The sequence below is a fragment of the Epinephelus fuscoguttatus genome, linkage group LG6 (genome assembly GCF_011397635.1).
Source record: "Epinephelus fuscoguttatus linkage group LG6, E.fuscoguttatus.final_Chr_v1".
Classification (NCBI taxonomy): domain Eukaryota; kingdom Metazoa; phylum Chordata; class Actinopteri; order Perciformes; family Serranidae; genus Epinephelus; species Epinephelus fuscoguttatus.
Window position 1 is genome coordinate 11,941,526 of NC_064757.1, and position 19,519 is coordinate 11,961,044.

At 41.0% G+C, this 19,519-nt stretch overlaps 1 protein-coding gene across 8 annotated transcripts in view; it reads left to right on the plus strand.

Annotated features, from left to right (window-relative positions):
* arvcfb (ARVCF delta catenin family member b) overlaps positions 1–19,519 on the plus strand; it is a 322,620-nt gene that overhangs the window by 99,468 nt on the left and 203,633 nt on the right. For 2 of the 8 annotated variants that reach the window (XM_049577962.1, XM_049577970.1), the window contains exon 2: positions 14,259–14,343. The exons of the other annotated variants lie outside the window; for them this stretch is intronic. The gene's annotated coding sequence lies outside the window, so the exon portion shown is untranslated. The remainder of the gene's footprint in view (positions 1–14,258; positions 14,344–19,519) is intronic. 8 annotated transcript variants of the gene reach the window in all.

Here is a 19,519-nt window from a genome sequence, read left to right on the forward strand (position 1 = left end):
ACATATATAGCACAAGAAACCCCAGACCTGTAACTGCCAGTTTTGTGAGCTGTGTCTTGGAAAATGTTAACTATGGTTTCCACATTTTTTCCTCTAAGTTGCTGTCCAAAACCTAAGCTGCAGGAAGCATTCATCAGCAACCAATCTCATACTGCCATTGCTGTATGTCCGCCTGTTGCTGCAACATGATTTGTACTCAAGCTAAAATGAATCACATACCTCAAATCAGCCAGTGAACAGCAGCAGAACCGTGCAGCTACCAGCAGGGTAAAAACAAACCAACAACAACATGATTTATAGGCTCCTATTGTGTATTGTACTCAGGCACTGCATTGTGCATCCACATCCATCTCTGAGAATAGCCATCAATCAAAATGCTAATGCTCACTTCCTGTAAATGCTGAGTGTCTTGGGTAGGGAGGGGACAACAATAGTGACCTTTTTGAATCTCAAAAGTTTACACATGTATGCAGGTGTGCACTCTCTATCTCAGGATTCAGCACATCAGGACAACTTAACATTCATGTGAAGTCAAGTCAGTTTTGTTTGTATAACGCTAAATCACAACAAAAATTATCTCATGATAGTTCCCAATATATAGCAGGCTAGACCATACTCTTTGATTTACATTAACCCAACAATTCCAAGCACTTTGCCACAGCAGCGAGGAAAAATGTCCTTTAACAGGCCGAAAGTTTGAACAGAGTCAGGCTGTAGATGGGCAGTCATCTGCCTTGATCAGTTGTGGTAGGGAGAGACACAGGGAGAGACTGAAATGCATAGCAACAAAAACAACTATAATAACATAAATATGAATACTAATGATAATAGTATATCATATATATATAATATGTATATAATAATACAAATATGTCTAGTAATAATAACAGCAGCAGGTGATACCACGACCCACAAGCTCAGCATAATCACTAGCCATGGGAACCAGTGGATCATTGGAAGTCCAGTGCAACAGGTTAGGCCTATAGCAGCCTAACTAGGGGCTGGTCCAAGGTAAGCCTGAGCCAGCCCTAAATTTAAGATTTATCAAAGAGGAAAGTCTTAAGCCTACTCCTAAATGCAGAGATGGTGTCTGCTTCCTGGACTGAAACTGGGAGATGGTTCCACAGGAGAGTAGTTTAATAGCTGTAGTCTGTCTCCATTTCTACTTTTGAGGCTCCAGGGACCACAAGTGGGCCTGCATCTCAGGTGCTGCACTCTTCTAATAAGGTAATCTGAGCTCTTTAAGATATGTTGGTGATTTCCACTGAGCAGTATGGTACAGTTCATGGTGGTTTGGTTCGGTACGTTTTTTTCCGTGTCCACTGCGAAAAGTTGTGGATGGTACCAATGGAACCGTTCCTGACCATTACCATTTTTGGTACCCCTTCTTTTGGGGTACCTAGCACACAGATCCAGCACTAAAAGGTGGAGCTGTGAACACTGCAGTCTGTTGATTGGTCAGTAGCAAATGGTCACTCTGCTCAGGGCTGAGTTGTGGCTTAAGTAATCACTGTTCATACTGTGGAGTTTTGTTAGTAAACTGTGACTATAAAATGAAAGGAAGTTTTGTCCGACGGCCGGCGTCTTTTAAGGTGCAATGTTAACTTGTAATGTTACTTAATGCACGAGATCACAACGTGAATCAATCAACACACCTTAAATATTCCATGACAACTTTGACTATTACTTAAATTTCTTATATGACATACACTTTTAGTAATGAGTGGACCTACAAGCATTTATATATATATTATTTCAGCCGGGTTATGTGAACTGCATATATTCTAATACTCAGTCACAGAAAAGAAAAAGGTCACGTAGCATCGGGCTTTGGCAACACTAAACCCCTGAGCTTGCCTGATAAGGACTAAATGCACAAACCCACTATTTTTAAATATCCCTTGGAGGGAGAATCTCACTGCAGCCTGTTTTGTGTCACCCATAATGAGGAAATACAGTGAGTGCTGGACAGAGCAGTGAGTGACAACAACCCTGTCCACATTTAAGAGTACTGTTTGTAGTGGAAACGCTAGGTCCCCATGAAGTGTATATTTGGTTCCAGAGGTACCATACCGAAAGTGTTTGGTGGAAACAGGGCTTTGCTGTGACACCTTCTTAAGGGAGGTCAGCCACAGAAAAGCACCCCCGGAGCTCACCAGAATCCAGAGACTTGCTTAGGATGAATACCTGTAGTGAAAGAAACCAGACCGAGATATTAGCTCATTGCAGATATATCTGCATTTGTGTATATGTTCCAAATAAGTAAAAGAAACCAGCACTAAAATATTAAAGATATACACCAATAAGCCAAAGCATTTAAACCACTGGTGGGTGAAGTGAGTAACATTGATCATGTCGTTAAAATGCAATGTTCTCCTGGGAAACTTGACACGCTCCAGTCACCCACCCACCAAAACACTGATTGAGATCAAGTACACCCTCTCATGGCAACAATGCTCCCTGGTGGCAGTGGCCCCCAGCAGAACAAAAACTGCCCTGAAATGCCCTGAAGAACTTAAAGAAGACCTCAAAATGTTGACTTGACCTCGAAATTCCCCAGGTCCCAATCTCATCAAGCACCTGTGGGACATACTGGTACCCCACCTCACAACCCACAGGACTCAAATGATCTGCCACCAATGGCCTGGTACGAGACACCACACCCCCAGAGGTCCTGTGTCCCTGCCTCTACAGGTCAGAGCCAAGTCCAATCCAAGGAGGCCCCACCGTGGATTGGGGGTACTGCTGGTGTACCGACACTTGCCATTGGGAGTGCTGTTGCCACGGGGGTGGGAGCGGGGGGTTTGGTCTGCAACGGTGTTTGGGTGGGTGTCAAGTGGCATCCACATGAATGCCAGGACCAAAAGTTTTCCAGCAACTTATTGCATTGTAACAAAATGATCAGTGTTATTCATTCCACCCACCACTGGTTTGAATATTTTGGCTGATCAGTGTAAATTGACCTGTGCTTTAAATGTCTGCTTGCAGTTTTATTTCAGAATAATAATGAAGCTGAGGCCAAAATAATCTAGAAAGTTTGTGCCCCACTCAGCTCACTGACAAGTATGTTTTTAAATATAAAACATTCTAATAGTACAATTACTGAGTAAAAGAAACCCCACTCATCTTATAGTACACTAAAAAAAGTTGTTATTGCCTTATTCATAAGCTACAATTTTGGGTTAAAGTTCAGAGATTTAATAAAATGTGAAGAATCTGTGTGGGTTACCTTGCTAATGCAAGCAAAGTCAATAATCATGGCTATTATGTTGGAATGAATGGATTTCCTCCTGAAATGTTACTTTTAAAATGCTGATGTGACCTGACCTTAACTCTATAATTTGTGCAATCAGTTAGTATGGACCCATCTATCATCGTAGTTGCTGAATTTTTAACATGACAGATTTCTTTTAAATATGTGCTTCGACTGGTTTGACACTGAGTGAACAGACCAGCAGGATTTGGATGGATAAACAACCCCAACACTTGTTTCCAGAGAGAAGGAGAGCGTTGACGCTGTTTGACAGCAGCACAGACAGCCTGCCACAAAAGTCCCTCATAAGGGAGAAGATGTGGAAGTCCACTACTGCTCCCCAAATCCCTATCAATGCTTCCTTTATCCCTCTCTATGTACTTATTCCATATCCATGGCGTTCTTCTCTCCTTTTCCACACTGTTGTTTCCTGTCTATCTGTCACCTCGTCTATTCCTGTCTCCATCACTATACCTTCTGTTCCCACCTTCCCTCATTTTGGATTCCCTCTTCTGGCAGCCTCAGACACCATTTAAATTGGTTGTAGCTTGTGAGGCTGACGACACCAACAAAAAGTGAAAGACATGATATTTATTTCTCTGCCTGCAAACAGACAAGCATGTCACATCCTGGCTGTGGTGGGGAGATGTTGGGCTGTTAGTGAGCCATAGTGAACAGAATAAACAGGTCTTGGTGTGTGCATGCGTGTGTGTGTGCCTGTGTGCCCATGCCAGTGTGATCCTTTATCCAAACTTGTGAGGCTTATTATCTGAGCAATGAACTATGTTTTCTGAAAAAGGTTTGGCAGCCACTGCAAGACATCTACCATTCATTTCTCTACAGTTTGGTCCGCTTTGCTACCCGGCAAATGAAGGCACTGTTGAAAGACTAAAACTTCACAGCTCACTTTGAGTCGCTTGGCCCATTTTGATGTCTACCTCTGCCATGTTTCTGTTCCTGCTCCTTATTGTCTTCTCATTGTGCCTCTATCTCGACAGCTCTCGGCCCTTGCTCTGCCACAAAGACTAATAAAGCCAAAAAACATAGTATTATATCATTTGATGAGCAGAGCAGGCTGTGTCAGTTTATCCACCTGCTACAGCACTGAGCTGATATGATTGGGCACAATGCGGTTTGTTTACCTTTATGTAATAGTTTGGGCTATTTATGCAGCTTCAACTTTGGAAGGTGCCACTCTGAATACCAATCTCCTCTGTAGCTTTGCAGCGCCGCTGCCTCTGCACGGGTATTTACCGCTCCTGGATGGGTCCCAGACTCAGATATATGGCTGAAGGCTTAAATAGATGTCAGAAAGGTCTGCACTTGCACTTTCTATTGGGAGAATTCAATATGGTGTAACTTTGTTGGGTGTGAAAGGAGAGGTGAGGTGAAGTGGGGCCGAGGGTATAAATGGACCGAAATTCACTGAATGTGCAAAATATGTGGGACATGATATTGAGTTGCAGCCCCTTTTGTGCAATTTAAAAATCTAACTCGCCTGCTTCTCTTCTGTGACAAGTATAGGTTTTGCAAAAGAAGTCAATAGAGAATAATGGCTTTTACCTGAATTCACCTCATCTTTGCACTAATATTTTGTACATTTATATATTTGACTCAGGAGTCCTGAATAACTGCTGTGTACCAGTGTTCAAATTCCAATCAGCAGGGGTGACATGGCAATTAAATATTGAATCTTAAATGTGGGAAGCCAGACAGACTGGGAGCAAAGGGAGGGGTGTGTGTGTGTATGTGTATAAAAACTCAGGGACAATACAGTTGATTTTTGTTTGCATTTTTGAGTGCCACAGATAGGGGGTCAGGGCGGGGGAGAGATTCCACGGAGCATTAAGTCAGACTGAATGGGTTTTCACTCTGTCATAGCACGCTGCGCTCCAGTTTTCATAACGGCGTTGAATCACTATTTCCATTTCTCTAATTCTTTCCATCTTTTGTTGCAGGCAGCAGACTTGGCAACTATTGTTTGACACATTGCTTGTGCCAGAGAAAGCTGTGTTTGTGTGTGTGTGTGTGTGTGTGTTTGTGTGTGTGTGTGCGTGTGTGCGTGTGTGTGTGTGTGCGCGCGCGCGCATGCGCGTGCGTGTGCATGTCTGCGTGTGTCTGTGGGGGAGTGTGTGTGGGAGAGTTGCGACTGGCTAATCCATAAGCCATAATAGGAGAGACTGCTTTTAATGCCATATCAAGTGGAAGTGTCCACTCCTCTTAGCCTGTATCCATTTTCCAAACTATCAGAGGTGAGATTGGAGGTTAAATGGAAACCCTGAATTTTTCATGCAGCTGCTATTTCATTGATTCAAAAAAGTAAAAGCTTAATTTTTCAGATTGACAATCATGCATTTTGTGTTTGTATCATGTGTTGGGATTTGTGAGGCTCTAGAGTCGGGAAATGATGCATAAAAAACTATGTTAATTTGAGAACAGAAAAATGAAATGAGTGTTTTGAGGATTTTCTGCAACAGCAGCAATAAGCTTCTTATTAATCTGTGCACCAAGATGAATGAATATTTTATGTCTGAGGAAGGAGCAGGAGACAATAGGTCATAAAGTCAAACGTAGACGTACCTGTATTAAATCTGTTCTATAGTTTGAAGATTGGATCTGCAGTCTACAGAGAGTCATTTTTACACCGAAGGGAATCACGGCAGAAACTTTTTCACTTCAAAACCATTGAATCCAGCCTTTGAGGCACTTTTACTAGTTTCCATTATGCCTCGGCTGAATTATTTTTGAGGAAAATCAATTCTGTCAAGGTGAGCTTTGGAAGAGGTGCTTTAGTATTAACATTCATAAGAATATCAATCAGCCAGCCACTGTGAGTGGGTGAAAAGATGAGGGAACAAAAGTTCTTATGGTTTTTCTGTCTTCCCAGAGGGGCTTTAATTCTGGTTGTTTCTCCTCACGGAAATCCAGTAAGACCCCCCACCCCTACTCACCCACCCTCACTATCCCTTGATCCCATTAGCAGTGAACTCATGGGACCTCTGATCAACCATTCAAGGTCACTGAGTCACTGACAAAAGACGCCGGCTGAAGTGTTTGTTTCTTGGCAGCAGAGGTCCAGTAGCCTTTAGGTAAATGATCATATGAAATAGGGCTGGCATGCTTTTAGACTTCCACTGCTCGAATATGGTGGCCAAGAGTGCATGATAGCAATAGTCTAATATTGCATCATCAACTTGCAGTGATAATAAAAATTTTAAGGAAATAAATAAATCTAACAGTCAGCTAGGCTTGGGTGTTATCTCATACGCTTGGGCCAGTGTAAATGGAACATGGGGACAGTGTCACAACAGAAAACTAGCATCTGACTATCCTGTGGCATCGTGTAACATTGGAGCTCTTTGTGCACATTGAATCTGTTAGATATGCACTTGTGTTATGTCATGTAAACAAACCGTGTACCTATCAGCTGTGTGCTCGAGATCTGACTCACATGTAAGCACTTAAAAGATGGGTGAGTAGCCTACTTGCTGTCTTCCTACGTTTGTAATGTACTTAATAAAACAAAAAACAAATTTTATATTGTGATATTTACTGGAAGCCACATACAGTATAGCCAACAGCAAGCAGCCTAACTTATTAGCGGTGGTCATTTACCTTATCAGAAATGTTCCTCTCGTCAGTGATCTCCCTCCAACAAGCTTCCACTTGATTTAGGTTTTTGTAGAGACAGAAGGACGTATCATAGAGATAATTCCCCATATCAGTGGTGTTTTGTTTTTAAGGCGAGCAACATATATAAGTAGACGCAGGGCGTCTGAAGAAAGTTCAGCTGAAAACAGCGCTAGCAGCCGGTTAAGACACCTCTTCCATTGCCTTTCAATCCAAAATGTTGTCATATTGGTGCAGTTTTAGTCTTCTCGAGAGACAACTCTGTCATGTCTCCTCTCGTCAGCCCAAAAACTGATGCTGGATTTAGCACTGTGACCCTATCAGCACAGGTTGCTGATGTAGGCTACTTTTTGATTTTCCAGAACGTGTCGTAATGTCAAATGTCGAGGTTCAGCCGGTTTACATAAAGTCAAATCGGTTTAAGCTCGTAGATCGGATTGGACCAGCAAAACCAGTAATCGACCCAACTCTAGTATCACAATATCATGGTATACCAGTATATCTACAAAGTCTCATTGTATGAGTTTTAATACCATGAAAAATACAAACACTCCTCTTTCTATTAGACTGATACAGAGATGCTGCATTGGGGCGATGCTGTAGTGCACAGCTGGTGCCACCAGATGTCAGTCTATACTGGTTGGACAGGCAGCTGAAAGACTAGAGACGGTTTTGGTTAGTTGAATAAATGAAGTATGCTTTACAATCAGTTAACAAGGCAATTAAGCTATGTTTCCCACTGTTTGCAATCTTAATGCTTAGCTAAGCTAAGCAGCTTCTAGCTGTAGCTTCATCTTAAGCGTACAGCCATGAGAATCTTTTCTTACCTTGGCAATAAAGCATATTTCCCAAAATGTCAAACCATTGCTTCAGTTCTGTCATATCATCGTTGAAATGATAAAAGTAGAATTTAAGTAGGCTAGCTAAGTTTAGTTTAGTTTAGTTTAAAAGTGAAAGGTGATAAGTATCACTGCTGTATCACAGAAAATGAACAATGTTTATAATTTACCAGAGATGTGGACTCGAGTCACACGACTTGGACTTGAGGAAGTCTCAAGTCATGAATTTGTTGACTTAGACTTGACAAAATCAAAAAAGACTTATAACTCTTTGACTTAAATGCCACTTGGACTTGAGCCTTATGACCTGAAAATACTTGATACCTCCCCCAACTCCAAACATTCAAAACTATGTTATTTAAAAAGTGTACCACAACTATATTCACTTCCCTTAATTTCTTGAATCTACTAACACTACCAGCAATCACACTTAATTCTCCAGATTTTCATTGTTTGATCAATCTGAAAGCATCAAATCAAGCTGCTAACTAACGTTACATCACTGAGCGCCAGTAGGAAAAAAAATAGCCTTTCCCAGAAGACAAATTGCAATATGCAAAACGTACAGGTCTAAAATTACTGATGGAAATGCAACAACTTTTTAGCTTCGTTCAACATTTGAAGTCGAGGATAATATTAACATAGTTAATGAGACTGTGCCTAGCTAAAGTTATGACTCTGGTAACATGGTTACATTTGGTTTATGACTTGTTTGGGACTCGAAACTCAAAGTTCAGGACTTCGGACTTGCCTGTCTTGACTTGGGACTTGACTGCAAGGACCTGACACTTACTTGTGACTTGCAAAACAGGGACTTGGTCCAAACTCTGTACCTTACACATTTTGCTATGGATTAAATCATTAGCCCACTAACACTGTGCATGTGGAAACATGAGCCTTCTGGACAGAATCACATCTGTTAACTCCCTCTCTTCTGTCTGTGTGTGAGAGGAGTACCGTCATTGATAAAGAAGCCAGATCTCCCTGCAAATGACTTCCCCGTTACGTCATCTGTCAGTATCAATTAACCTCCAGCCGCTAAGTCTGAAGAGGTCTGAAGCCAAGCTCTGCTGAAGCCAAGAGCTGCAGACAGTGAGGATAATCAGGGGAAGAGTTGCTGAAAAGCCAGAAAAGTAGACACACTGCAGCTTTGAATCCTGTGTCATATGGGAAAATCAATGCAGTGAATGTGGAAGATGAAAGGCGTGACCAGGTCTGTCTAATAATCAGTTTAAGTGATTGGTGTCTCTTATTTGGCCAGTAAATTCACACCATTTTAAAAATGGCAGCTGACTGTGTGTTTTTAGCTGTCTCCACTATCACCACCACTTACTACCTGTGTTCCTATGGTAACGGAGAACGTACTCCTGGCACTTCAAAATAGCGTCAATGTCTTAGGTCTGTCACTGATGTGCTTTTGCAGTGGAACCCCTGCAGATTGATGTGGATAGGAAATTTCTGCCATTAAACGCTAAGTGTTTCTCAGCTACAGCTATGAAACTTAAACAGCTTCTTTCACAGAATGTGCAGTGTGACAACATTTATTTAAGTCAATGGATAAGTATGGTGTCATTGGTTATGAATGCAAATCATATTTACAATACATCTTCTTCAATCTCTGACAAATGGTTTTTAGTTTGTTAAGATTTTTCCTTTTCTCTTTTCACTCAACTGTCCATAATCTGGAGCACGCAGATCATTTTTGTTTTCTATTATCATCAGTGACAGCAGGATCACTATTGGGCCAATCTCCCAAACAGTGCCCCCATGCAGCCAGCCAAACTGTACAGCCAGGGTCCATATGGTCCTCCTGCCCTCTGTCTTACCCTCCTCCCATTTTATTTTCACCCCAGCCTCTGTTCCCAGTAAGTGATCAGCCACACATGCAGCATGTTCAAGGCCAGGGGTTGCACTGTATATCTTTGTACTTACTGTATGTACTGGTATTTGGGGTATGGCTGCACCAGATGATTATTTTTTCAATCGAAATAATGTTTTGATCTATAAAATGTTAACGGTGAAAAAACTGTGAGAAAATAGTGAAATCTTATCCCAACATTTTCAGAGTCTAGAGAATAAGACAAACACATCCTCATGTTTGTGAAGTTGGAACCAGCAATGTTTGGTATTTTTATGGGGAAATTACCTCTGTCTATCAACAGCTATTAAGATAATGCCCATTAATTTCCTGACTGTCGACTAATTGAGTAATCTAATCATTTTTTCGGCTCTAATTGTGGTGCTGTGGATTGTGCGGCATAACATTAGAGCATAGTAAGATTTGATTCTGTCATTAAAATAGTAATGTAATGGATTGCCATTACAATATCTGTACAACCTAATCAAGTATTAGCTGGTGCTGTATTATCAGGGTGATTACAAACTACCAGAAAACTCACAATTTTAATTTAAATTATGATAAAGTTTCCTCTCATTAGTTGTGTAAAGATGCCATGTTTTTCAGAATAGAAGTAATCTTACGTCATGACCTAATATGACCAGCACTTAAGATATCATTGCAGTCACAACGATGTGCATAGGCTATCATGATGTTTGGAGATAAGAGAGGATCCGCAGCAATAAAAGCACCCTCCAGGAGAAATAAGTAAAGTAATGACAGTAGTTTCTCACTTCAAAGATCATGCTGAGAAATGTAGTAGAAACCATAACATATGATTTTACAAAGCCAATGTTACCACGTACAGTTGTGTCTAAACTGTGTGTTTTGCAGTAGTGGCTGTATAGGCAGGCAGGTGTTGGTCCAGTGCACCCTGACTACTAAATTGAATTCCTGCCCGGTCTGACTTTGTGCTGTGCGGCGTTCTGCTCCTGTTTGTCTTAACCTGCCCTCTCGTCTCCATTTCAGCTTTCGCAAATACACGGTGTGTTAGAACAAAGTCTAGGTTCTCTGTCAGACCAGCAGGGGCTGCTTGGATGTTTCTGCCTGGTCGCTTTCCAGTTGCCCACCAGACTGTAACCGAGGCCCGGGCTTGGGAGTGGAGGCTGTGTGTGTGCCTGTAAAGGGGGGGCGATGGGGAAGCAGGCGGGGCAGGCCGGCTACTCCGACCCCTCAGAGCTCCATCTGGACCGTGGGGGGCTGTCATTTAGAAGTGCAGGGCCTGAGCGGAGGAGCAAATTGCTTTTTAATCGATCATATTCCCAGTAAAAGCCACTCCCAGCAGCCACTTGCCTACTTTCCATTCTATTTATGGAAGCTGCCTGCCTCTGACTTCTGTATATGTGCTGTGTGTGTGTGAGGGAGAGAGACAGAAAAAATAGACAGAAGGGATGAGTTTTGTTGACCACTTCAAGTCAGTAAAACGGAATCGTGTTTTCCATTCTTCTTAAGTCTAGCTTTGTGTGTGGATGTGTTTTGCTCATTAAAATCAGAGTACTACAAGGACCTTGCGATACTCGTGTGGTTATAGATGATATGAAGGCTGATAGCAAGCTGTTCCTTTGTATCTGAGGAAGGCAGTGATTCTAGGGCAATGAAACATGAGCATCAGACAGTGCTCTATTAACAAAAAGAAAACCCTCCCCACCATTAAACACCACAGAGCTACAGTCAAACATGTCATGTGCTTTTATAGAAGCCCAACAATGCTGTAATGTGATCGTTTTCCCAGCTCCAGTTTCTTGCATCTATTTTCAGTCTGATGCCCAGTGTTGAGTCTCACACTAACAGGCGCTACTGTGAAGCGTGCATGGGTAATAAATTATGACTCAGCCCAATGCCGCCGCTGATTGTTGGATCCATTTTCTAAGATGCCGTTGTTTCTAACTAATCTGCCCCTTGGGGCTCTTGAAAAGGAAGTTTAAGTCCGTATTTGCTTGCTCTGTAGAACAATTTTTTTTGTTCTTTTCATAAAGCATTGAATCACCCCCTTTGTAAAAACAAAAAAAAAGCTTCAGCTGTAATGGTGTCACATAAAAGATCCTGCAGAATGAGCAATACCATTGAATGAGGCCGCCGCTTGCAAGCACTCCTGTCAGTTTTCCTTTGCAGGCCTCCCAGGAATTGTAAATGTCGTCACATTTTCAACAAGACAGGTTTTTACTAGATGCTGAAAATGACTTTTTGGGTGTGCTTTTCCTTCACTGCAATGCACCAGAAAATGTTGGACTATTTATTTTTTACTTTGTTTCAGCAACGCTGTGGTTAACTTGGTTATGGTTAGGAAAAAAATCATGTTTTGAATTAAACTACCTGGTTTTAGGTAAAAAAAAAAAAAATAATAATAAAAAAAGCAGGGAAGTCTCAGTAAAAAACAACTTTGTTCATGGCACTATTCCTACTGGAAAAAAAAGCAATGGGTTGCTAAAAAACACCCACGCTTTGGGAGCAAAAAACGTTGCAGGAAACACAGCGACGGGTCCCTGAAAAAGCTGCTGGAAAAGATCCAGGGATTGCTAAGAACACCCACGTGTCATGCCTTCAACCACCCATCCACCTACTTATGACAAAATTAGCTCATACACTTTGTCATTTTAGAAATGTTGATGTGAAAAATGTGCAAATGGAACATATTCATGGCAGAAACCTACAATGCCAAGATTTTCTTCTGGTCACTGGGCTGAAGTAACACTGGCAAATTGTGAAACATAATTGCACTATATGTGCCGTAGAATTGTTGAAGACTGGTGAGGATTTTGTTATTTGATTGTGTTTTATGTATTTGCTCATGTCTTGTATAGTTGCAGTGTGTTGAGCTTTCAGGGATATGTTCCTAGATTCTCCTGCTTGTGTCCTTTCACATGTTAAGTAGCCTATAGTGCTCAGCAAACACAGTTAAAGGAGTAGGAGTAAAGAGAGAAAGGATAGAGAGGTATGTCAGGTACTCAGCTGGAGGTCCTGCATTTTCTCTGTCAGTATCTTGTCATGGTCTCGCCCCCTGACCAAACAGGACGTGAGACTCACCACCCCATGCTGCTGTCTGGGTCTGTTGCTGTCCTCATGCGCCTCTCATAGCTTTTATTCAGGCAGTTCTCTGTTGTGTACCTCTCATCTTTTCATGCTGGGTGTGTTTTCTACCATGAAGGTTCTCCAGCACCTTTTCCTATTCAGACTAGTGACAGACTCATGCAGTGAATGTTGGTCTTAAATTATAAATCTGATAGCTGCCAGTCAATATTGTCAATCTCTTATATGGTGGAGCCTCTTTTTTTAACAACAGCTTGTCAGTATGTTGATGTTATTATCAATATAACATGTTGGGCCAGAGAAAGTGTGTGGAAGGGCTTCACTCAGCAGCTTCAGGATGTAAAATGTGCAGTAAAACCTGCCTCACCCCGCCCGAAGCCAACAGGAAAACAATTATCTGGCTTAACTCAATTAAGGTGATAGCTTTGATTCACTGCAGTTAAAGTGGATTCTGATTGTGAAAAAATTGTCCCAATCGTCATGGAAATATCTCAAATCAGACCTGCAGCATACTCCTTAAGATATTCCAGACACACAGATTTAAATGCACTGCTCTATCAGTAATAGAGTGATGCAGGAATAAGTTCTAAAACATGTAAATTAGTCAGCATTTTTGCACGTCATGGGCATGTGGCATAGTTCATTTATAGACTAACATTAGCTTTTTACTTCTGGTGACTGCATTTATGCTTTAAAAACATAATCTTGCTGAACAAAATGTGTAAGTATCATGAACTTATTTTGAGAAATTTGACAGAACTTATTTTCTGCAATAATGCAAGAATCCAGTGGAAAAATCCCACGCTTTTTGAGGAGGGAACTACTGCAACGTTAACTTCCAGGCCAGCCTACAATAAAATGTTGTCCCTGCTGCACTTTATACGTAATATATTCAAAGATGACAAATAAATGATAATCTATTAGACCTAATGCAGGTATACCTGTGAGATCTGTATTCTTTAATTGCAAATATCTCTCTCTTTAAGGTCTCAAAGATCACTGACAGGACTCCTAATTGGAGCATGATGTTTTCTGTGCCATTGATAAGTGTTTCTCTCATTGGTTTGTAGTGCAGTAATATGGCTTAATTAATCAACATTGTCACATAATCATCATGGGCAGAGAATGACAATTGTAGTTTTACATTGATCCTAATTTAATCAGAGAGATATTTCAGTTTTTATTGTTCATACAGATGTTCTAGGTAGTTGGTAGGTAGTATGGTCATGTTATATTCTCCACAGGGATTTTGGACTGCATACCAAATAGTAGTAATGGAAATCTGACTTTGCTTCTCAAGTCTTGTCCATTATACACTGTAAACATTCCCATATGCGATGTCACATTAATACAGCTGGTATTTTCCTCTATTAAAAGGAAATTTAAAAATTCTAAAGTTTGACATTTTGGGAAATACGCTTATTTACTTTCTTGCTGAGAGTCAGATGAGAGGATTGGTGCCTCTTTCATAGGTATCAGTCTTCTCATCTAACTCTCAGCAAGAAAGCAAATAAGCACATTTCCCAAAATGTCAAACGTTTCCTTTTAATGCTCACTGTATATTTACAGGCTTTACACGGATATCTAAAATGTCGTCCTCTCTTTTGTTCAGGTGCAGCATCTCAAGTGTGGTGGCTCTGGTGTGATAAATGTCAGCCTGTCCTGCTATTTGTATGGGTCTGTCTCCTCAACCAAAGGTAAGTTCATCCTCCTCTCAAACAGGGGTGTTGTGGTTTACTGTTACCAGTGGATTTATACAACAGGTGCTGCACTCACAGCAGTGGTCAGACTTTATTCTCAAATACTAATCTCATCTGCAAATGTGCCCAAAGTCCCCAGAAAGCTGTTATGGATGGCACATCAAGTAAGAGTCAAAATGATGGATTACAGACACGACATGTGGTTAAATGACAGGCTCAAACATTTAGACTGAGAAAAGGGATGACTTTGATGTGTTGTTTAATGACATTCTTAGGTGATTTTTTTTTTTTTTTTTAATTTAAAAAAACCTGACACGTAGTTGTTTTCTACCTTGGATTATCTGAGTAGCTAATACCTCTTTTGGCACATTTGGTCCCAGTCTGCCACTGAGAATGAAGTGAACAAGTTAATTCTTTGTGCTGCCCCACTTAACATCCATAAAAACAGATTTAAAGCAATAGACACAATCTCCACTGTTACATCCTATTTTGGGATTTCTTACACAGATCCTGCCGTATGTCTATCTTTTCAACAACTTTCTTGGGTTGCCCTCGCTTTCACTGTCTTCCAAAGCACTGATGTTGTTCTTTCAAAGAGGTAAAGTTTTGTTGCCACCTGACAAACAACTCATGCCTTGATGTTGGTTGCCCGGGAGCTGTAAACTGAAGTTGAACCTATTCGTGGAAGCTCTGTCCCCCCCCCCCACACACACAAAAAAAAAAGTTCAGCAAAACGGTCAGGCTTTTCTTCGGTCACTTTGACAAGAAGACTCTCTTTAGCTGTTGATTTACAGGAACGCTGAGTCGCCACATTATGTTGTTCCTTTTTTGCCACTGAGGTTAATCTTGTTTGTGGCAGCTAAAACCGGTCATTTGCGTAGTTTGGCTGATGAAAATGTGGATCCCAACTCCAGGTCATGTTTTGTTTCTGTCTCGGTCTTGTACTTTTGTTTAATGGGACTGAGCTACAGCGCTGGCTGTTCTTGAGGGAGCAGTACATCACTGGAGCTGCATCTGTTCATCTCAACTTGGAGTTATGGCCTGGCCTCAGATGAGATATCAGCTTTAAGACTTTACATGAGGGGAAGATTTAAAGACTTGCAAAAAAAAAAAAAAATTCACACAAAATGGCAAAGACAGCCAAGCTCTGACATGCAGTTATTGAAAGCACTGGTACGGGAGATTAACCCAACTCCACCACCTCCCTCAGGCTATGATTCTCCCCCGGTTGGTGCCTTCTCCACTATTCCCCTGAGAGGCAGGGCTTCTGGGACAGACCCGCTGAGTAATTCCTTTACTATCATCTGCTGCCTCACTGCCTGCATTTAACAGTCTACACATTACAGCAAAAATGTTGTTAGTTTGTTTATGACTTCATATTTTTCTAACTCTAAGCCCTCAAAATCCTTCCTTTATGATTCATCAAGGTGGGAATAAGTGGCCATCTGTGGACTGACTGTTTATTGGCTTTAAGAGGTCAAATCACGGACACACGCTCAATTGCTCCTTAAGCACCCCACTGTTCAAGCAGGAGTCATTCTGTGGATGATGTTTGAGAACTTTTTGAATTAGAGCCTGCACATTATTTATCGTAGCAATTTTTATTCCTTCCTGGAGACCTTGTGAGAGTTCTCCTTATATAATATTGCTTTGCATAAGCAAGGTAAGGTTCTTATTACAGAGCATAACTATTTGAATAGGACTTCATCTTTTAGTTTTCTGAGTGTTAACTTTAGCAGCATTTTCTGTTTTACTCCCTGAAAGATCAAGATGACCAAATAAGATAAGATAAGATATACTTTATTTGATCCCCCAGGGGGGAAATTCAAGGATCACAGCAGCACAAGACAAAATAAAAGCACATTAAATAGAATATGATTAAAGAGAAAAAATAAAAATAAAAATGAAAGATAATGATAGATAAATAAAATTGCTACATCAGATGAATAAAGTGACTAAAAAATGGCAGACAGTGATAATATTGTGACAATATTGTGGGGTTTACTGGTGGTGCTCTCACAAGATATTTACACAATGTGATTTTTGATAAATGATCACCAGTAATGTGGATACAATGACTAAGTGGGTAAAGGCAAATAACAGAACAGCCAGAACAGTCTGGTATGTACATCACTTTCACAATATTATGATGTCCAAAATCTAAGATGATATCTCGTCTCATATCAGCACACTGATATAATATTTATATATTGCCCAGCCCTAGTCAGTGGTGCCTCCAGAAATGTTTCATGGGGGTGGCTAGAATGGGCAGCAGAAAATCTTTGGGTGACACACCAAAACCAAAAGCCTTAACTGAATTTCAGGAATTCTTTTATGCTGTTGGAGTATATAGACTAGTTAAAAACTGTGTTAAAGGTTGAGTGTGTAGCATCTAGTGGTATCCAGTGGTGAGGCTGCAGATATCAACTGAAATTTCTCCCATGTGCCAAGCGTGATGGAGAACCAAGCACCAGGTAGCCAATGTTGTAAAGGGAATCTAGAGCCAGTGTTTGGTTTGTCCATTCTTGCCTACTATAGAAACAACATGCCGAACTCCATAAAAGAGGACCCACTCCCTATCTAGATATACTCGGCTCATAGTTTCAGGTGATTATATACAAACGAAAACATAGTTCTGAAAATTGTATTCTCTTTCTGCCAATATATCACCCGTAATCCTACACACTGGACGTAAAAGAGTAAGGAACTGCATACTGATGTACTTTGTGTTATTATTTTACAGTTAATGTTACTAAAATAACAGAAAATAACACATTTATACTGCATGCAAGAAACTACATGTTGTTTTCCCCAAAAACTGCATGGGATTAGCATAAAATGGGCATGCCTGTTTAGGGGAGACTCGTGGTTAACCTGAATCCATTTTTGGTGAGGGTTCAAAGGACCCCTCACCAAAAATGGCCATGCCAGTTTTTTCCTTGCCAGAATTTCCAAACTTTGGAGCATTATTGGACCCCTTCCTGACAAGCTAGCATGACATTATTGGTACAAAGATACTCCTAACTTTGCCCCAGCTTAGAAGCACATCACAGCAACAACGCCAGTAGGCAGCAATTGTATCAGGTTGGCCATGGCCTCCCTTGGCCACCCCTTGGGAGTGCCACTGGCCATAGACCAAATCATGTACTTTTTTACAGTTATAAAATAAATAAAAATGTTGTGCTCTTTGTGTTATTGAATCTCTCATTCTCTCTGTAACTAGCAACCAACACGCAGCTGCTGTTTGTATTTGAGTATATGATCACAGCTGAATGGCATCTTCTCCAGAGAGATTTTCTCTTTAAATACCACATTCCGCGTGCCCTTTCTCAGGAAAACTTCAGCAACAGCTCTTTGGTTATAATGTTCGTCTCAGCTTTAATTAGAACAACAGGCTTAGCGTGTAACCATTACCAAATAAACGTTGGTCAGAGAAGGTTAAGTGCAGCGACATAAGGACGGTGCAGTTATCCATCCGAGTGTCCCGCCTCTCAAATCAAGGCAATTTTATCCCTGAATCCTTGGCCCTCCAAAATGGCATCTGTTTAATTAACTCTCTGGAGCCTCAATAAGAAAGGCCATTTTAATAGAGCGGGAATGCATATTAATCTACTGGCAAGGGGCCAATTATGGTGGACTGTCGTCGTGTTTGCATTCATTATGTGAACTCATATGACCTCTCCAAACCTGCACTCAGTGATTAAACTCTCGTCTCTTCAGGTTTTATGTAGTTAAACTTCAAAATATAGGAAAGAAACTTGTTAAGACTTTTATGCTGTCAGTTTAATGTACATTTTGTTGGCATGTAACATGACAGCACAGTTTATACTAGCATATAATGAATGATTAACACATTATTGTTTTCTTTGTTGAAAAATTAGAACAGTAGCTTGACAATGTGGAATTGACTTAATGGCTTGTTAATGCCCAATCAGCACTCACAGTAACTTTGCCAGTTCATGACACCTTTGCTGAAGTAGTTTGTGAGCTCAGTGCTCCACAGATGTAACCTGGAAATCCAGATATCCCGCCCCCAGCAAATTCTAATTTGCACTGCACGGGGATCTGGTCCCGACGAGCAGAGCCCGGTGAATCGCCATCGGACCAATCAGATCAGTCTATCTGACATAGGCGAGCTCTGGGTAGGAAGGGTGTATCGGCGAGGGCCAGACTAAAAATCTTTCTAGATTTGAGTCTGGATTTCAGGCTACCACAGATGTTGTTGTGAATAGAGCTGCAACAGTCAGCTGAATAACACACAGAATTTTTGTTTTTTGAGAAACTCATTTCATATGTCATTAATATTTTTAGTCATTTATCAAGCAAAATTTCCAAATACTTCCTGGTTAGGCATTCTCAGATGTGATGATTTTCTTTTGTTCCCTTTCTCGCCTTCATGCAGGTGATAGCGGTGGCTGAAGGCTTTATGTTCTTGGGTTGTCCGTACATCTGTCTATCCTTCCGTCCGTCCCCTCTTGTGAACGCTCAGGGACACCTTGAAGGAATTTCTATAAATTTGGCACAAACATCCTCTTGGACTCAAGAATGAACTGATTAGAATTTATTGGTCAAAGGTCAGTGTGACCTCACAAAACATGTTTTTGGCCATAAATCAAGAATAGTGTGCTAATAATGATGAAATTTTACACAAATGTCTGATAGGATAAAATGCTCAACAGATGACTTTTACAGTATATACAAAAAGTCATAGGTCAACTTCACTGTGACATCATAATGTTCTGCAAAAACAGTTTGCTGGCCATTACTCAATGTCGTATCTCAGGGACAGAGGGAGAGACATTTGGTGACACTAATCTTAGGTGCCCACCTTGAAACTCTGCTGATGGTATAGATCCTCTGCACTTCCAGGGGAAGATGTGTGTGAAGCCTCCATGTTTTCACATACATGGATGTAAACTGTAACTGCAACTTCATGGGTAAGGCAAGGCAGTAATTCTAGTTTATGTGTGATGCTAACAAGTATCCTGTTCATGAGAGATATGCCTGAGTCAGTAAATAGCAGCGTAATAGATACTGGCTCCATCTTTGCTTCACTCAACACACCACAGTGCAGAGACAAAGGGCTGCTTAACTAGTCAGTTTGAGTGGTGTCTGAGCTCAGTCACATGTACCTACCTACCTGTAGACTTAAGCAGAAAAAACTGACACAAAC